The sequence below is a fragment of the Geospiza fortis genome, unplaced genomic scaffold (genome assembly GCF_000277835.1).
Source record: "Geospiza fortis unplaced genomic scaffold, GeoFor_1.0 scaffold40, whole genome shotgun sequence".
Classification (NCBI taxonomy): domain Eukaryota; kingdom Metazoa; phylum Chordata; class Aves; order Passeriformes; family Thraupidae; genus Geospiza; species Geospiza fortis.
In genome coordinates, this window is record NW_005054297.1 from 30,382,307 (window position 1) to 30,387,436 (window position 5,130).

Genomic DNA, 5,130 nt, shown 5'->3' on the forward strand with positions numbered 1-5,130 from the left:
GCCCCCCGCGCTCCCCGCTCCGCACAAAGCGCTCTGCCCGCGCCCCGCCAGGCGTACGCGGCTCGCAGCCGCATCCCCGCTGCACCCCCGCCGCGGCAGCGCTCCCGCAGACCGGCTCTGCCTCAGGGACATCCCGGCGGGCATCCGCCCCCGGGGCATGCAGACACCCACACACCCAGCAGCCCCGCACCGATCCCATAGGGTCCTACCGCGAACCCACCTGGCACCCCGACACCAGCCTTGAAGACGGTAGTGATCCAGCTGGAGGGTACTGGGAGCCAGAGAGTTCAGAGGGTTCACTCATCTTCACTCATCAGCTTTCCAGACAACGACATGGTGAAGTTCGTCTCGAAGGGATGCTGTGGAAGGGAGAGAAGTTTGCCGTAACTGAAATCAGGATTTGACCCCACTGTGCAAAAACTGCAGACAGCATCTCAGGAAAATATCAAACCTCTGTTGGTGTGGGAGGCTGGGCTTCATTAAAAGGGAACAGGATGAGATTTTGTTCACTGTAGTGTCTGAGCTATGCTTTAGGGCAGGCTGGAAAAGGAATAGTCTTCTCTTACCCTGGTACTTGTTCTGTGGTGTGTAGTTTTGAGCATCTAAATTCTCCAAAACTAGGGGAAACCAAAACAGTTCTCCCCCTGCCCTGGTCAGGGCCTTAGTTCAGTTCCTTGCTTAAGTCACTGCTCCTTTAGTGCAACAAAGCATTCTTAGTCTCATACATTATAGTGGATTAAAAAGGCAAATAGGCTTGCATAATGGAGAATCCCAGCCCCAAATAACAAAACAGAAACTGGAGATATGCACAGCACATATAGAAAAAAAATCTTTCTCAGGAACCAAACATCCCAGTAAATTCTTCCCCTTCAGGGAATTTTGGCAGTAGTGCAGTTTGCAAACATCCTGGCTGGCTGGTCTTTTGCAGTTGTGGCTGTCTGCTCATGCTCTCTCTCTCCTTTTTTGATCAGTTATTAAAACAGTCCAGAGACCCCAGAACTCCTCCACTTAATTTGCTGTATCGCCATGAAGACATCTGCTTAACAACCTCCCGCTTCTTCTTTCAAGCAAACCACTCACAGGCAATTTGCTGCATCTTTCTGTGTGTGGGATCCCAGTGCCAGCACACCTAGTTGTATGAGTAAATTATCTCTCAGAAATGCCTCACCATGACAGAAACCTCTCTCCTAGCACAGATCAGCTCATCTGTGGTAGGGGGAAATGAGCTGGGAAAACAAATGGCCCAAATTTCTGACATTTTCTCTGTTTTAGAAAGTTTGGAGGAAAGAACCCAGCTCTAACCAGCACAGATAAGGTTGTGGCTGCATGGCTGGCTAATCCTGGAGGGTGGTAAACTTCTTCAAATTCAAGTATCTGAATTTCATACCTGAAACTTTAAAATAGGCCTCCACTCTTTTCAATAAGAGCACTATAATTTTCACAGCCAGCCTTCTTAGTGAAGAGTCTAGGACAACTTTAAGAAGAAAAACCAGATTTAAAATTCATGCTATGTTCACACTGGAACAGCACTGAAGTGAGTGAATTCTCCTGAGATGTTTACCCCAAGTAGGAAATCTTTTCCCATGCCAGAGGCCTTGGGATTACAGAACAATTAGAGTTTCTTTTTTCTAATGAAGTCAGCTTGTTAATGCCCAGAGATTTCAGTAGAAAATTGAACAACCTCTAGTTTTTATAAAACAATTATTCCGTAAGGTCTGAGACCAAGCGTGATGGATTTTATGTGTCTGTAAAGTCACGTGGTTTCCCCAGTACAGTATTCATCATTGTCCAGTTTTGGTATTTTCTCAATGTCCAAGAAAACTGGCAGAAAAGAAGCCCTCTCAAGTGGAAAGCAGTACACAATGCCTGCTAAGACATGACTACATATCCTAGCCAGCCATATGTCTCCCAATGTATTGTTTTCCAGAACACTGTCACACAACGAGGCACATGGCTCAGAGCAGCCCTGACAGCACAAAGGGAAACTTTAGGATGACTGGAGCTTCAAGTGCCATCCCTCACTGGCAGAAGGGAGACAGACCATCACTGAGTCTTGCTTTCAAAGAGTCATCTGTAAGAGTAACCCCTTGGGAGCAGGCAGGCAAACAGGCACAAACCCACAATGAGTGTCTCTGGAGGCAGACAAAAGAAGCAAAGCCCTCTGGAGATGGGTTCAGTATCACTCATGACCAGCAAAGTTGCCCAGTTACCAAGATTGCTGGTGCCAATAGTGCTTTTTACTCCAAGAGACTTAAAAGTACCCAGCAACAGGAAAATTGTGATACCTTTTATAAGTTATGGTCTACACTGTGTGGTTGAGCAAATTTGGGTTTCCACTTGTGGTGCACAGATCTCCTCCTGACCATGGTTCCCTGATCTGCTGGGGTGTCTGCCCATCCCTGCCAGGACTCCAGCCTTGCCCATGGTGTCACAGCTGGTAGATCTTATGTGTGTGGAAGAGGTGGCACTGTCTGTGCTGCCACCAGTTTGCCTGTTCATATGCAGCAAGAAAAAGGCACCTGTGATGGAGGCAGGGGCAACCAGTGCCAGCACCTACTGCCTGTGCGGCGAAAGGGAAAGGGGCACCCTCCAGCAGGCTCTGGGGATGTTAGTGCCTGGTGCCAGTCAGAAGTTGACGGAGTCAATGTGCATATCTCTGGAAGCTGCCTCTCCATGCACCACAGACCCTTTGCCTACTCCAGAGGTTCGTGGCTGTTTCTGTGCCCTTTTTCTCCCCCAGTCCAGGAAGAGCAGATTAAAAGCATCAGCCATAAAGAATGAAGGATGTGGTCTCCCTCCATGGGAGTTACCCTCACGGCTAACATCTGGAGGCCAAAAGCGTGAACTCTGTAGGACCTGTCTACCTTGTAGGACTGGAGGGAAGGCCTAAATTGCTAACCCAACCCTGTGTGCAGGCAGCAGCTCCCCATCCCACTCTGGCTTCCATGACAATCTGCAGATCAGAATGCCAGCCAGCGACAGGCACCGCTATTCCTTTGCTAGGGGCACTGTGTCAAAGGGGGAGCTTGGTTCTCCACACCCAAGAGCAACAGTGGCTGTTAAGAAATCGTGGGATAATAGCCCTTTTGATGGATGCCCGGCTTGTGCTGTTGGGATGCAGCGGTTGTGGTGGAGCTGGGAAGGGGGAGGGGGCAGAGAGGCATATGACAGTGCTGATAACAAGTGGGCTTTGTATGCTGTGGCCAGGGACTCCCACAGCTGCTCCAGTCCCCACTCTCTCGAGGTAATTTGGGTAGGAGGAGAAGCTACCAAAGCTCAAGAAAATGAGGATGATAAAATAGATAATATTTTAATGACTCAGTCCCTGCTTCTCTTTAAGAGATGAAACTGTAGCAGAGCACCTCCTCCTTCCATTCAAGCAAGGTCTCTAGAGGAGAGGTTTCTTTGGGCTGGTGGTCTGTCTGCTGCGGTTCCTCTTGGGCAGGGAATGCCCTCAAGAGGGTCTGACCAGCTTGTTTCCTTTGTAGCTGTGTTTCCTTTCCCTGTGTAGCTGGTGAATACTTGGAGCCCATGCTGGCCAGGGGCCTCATCTCTTCTTGCCATCACTCAAAGGGTCTTGCTGACGCTGATGTAGAGTCTGGTGGTAATCTGGAGCACACTCTTGGAAAAGGGCAGGGCAGGTCATTGCCTCCAAATTATCCTGTCCCAGTGATCCTTGCAAGAAAAGGAACAACATGATGCCCTGGGGGTGGGCACCATGACAGAGAGCGGACCATGGCGGCACACAGCATCTGACTCCCATTTACTCTGGTTCTACATCACCTGTCATCACTTGACGACAGTGTCTTTTTTCTTACAATGCATATTCTCTGTGGAATGGGAGATAGTGATTATGGCAGTTGGCTAGAGATTGCCAAGCAAAAAGACTCCCTCCTTTTGTTACAGTAATCCCTGTCCCAACAGGAGACAAGCACAAACTCCCAGCCGGTGTGTGTGGTTGCTCTTAGTAAGCTTTGGACAGCTGGGGGATTTGGGGATGGGATTAGCTAATACAATTCAGGCTCAATTAGCAAAGGAAACATGGAGATTCCAGCTCCCATCGGGACAGATCTGGGCAGGATCCCTCCAGAGGGTTAATCACAGAGCAACTCGTGCTTCATTCACAAATAACCAAGCTGCCTGAGTGTGCCATCCCACTTACAGCTGGGCTGCCGTTGGAGTGGGAATGCTTGCCATTGCCAAACACCCCCTTAGCCCTTGGACCCGGCTACAACCCGCTTTCCTGCCCATGGGCTGGGAGAGGGAAGGACTAACCGCAGCGGGGAGGGAGAGCAGGCATGCACGCAGGTGCAGACAGCTGGCAGCCAAACAAAGGGAGATCGGAGGAGCAGATAGGGGCGCTTGCAGGATACAGTCACGGCTTTCTGCGAGCAAGACTAAAGACAAGGGGAGGGGGGCAAAGGAGACGTTTCTCGTTGATGAGAAGATGCCGAGATGCACCAGCAATCAGACGCCAGCGCTGTGTTTAAAACTGGGACCCCTGGGCAGGGCTTTTGTTGTCAGAAATGCTCTTTACTTGGCCAGCTGGGAGAAGCAGCAGGCTCACTAGGCTGCTGGGGCATTTATCAGGACAGACTTCCAAGCACCCCTAAGAAACTTGGGATGAAGCAGGGCCCACACCTCTAAACAGCTTAGTGAGCACCAGCTTCCAGACTTCCCCTGTCATGAGTCTCCTTGAAAAGCTGAATCAAATCCTCATGGATGCCTGCTGAGCATCCCCAGCCTCAGCTGGTTCCTCATTTCCAAAAGCTGCCCTCAAATCTCTCATCCTCGGGGTGTTTTAAAGACACATGGCTCCTGAAGAGCTGAGACACAGACTCCCTCACCCGACAGGCCTCTGCTTGCAGAGCTGGTGAACCGGTTCCCAGGGTGCGAGTTGCATGGGCACGCTCTCCCAGGCATGGATGGGTTTTGCACAGCCCTGCTGGAGTCTGGCTGCTAAACACTGGCTTTCTGTGGAAAGCACATGGGCTTGGAAAGGATGGGAGAAGGCCCCAAAGCACTTGGTGCTCTGGGAAAGGTTGCTCCTGAAGTCTGGGCTGATGACTGACAAAGAGCAAGATGTTAAATGATTTTTCAGATCAGTTTTCAGTCAGATCTTGACTCTGA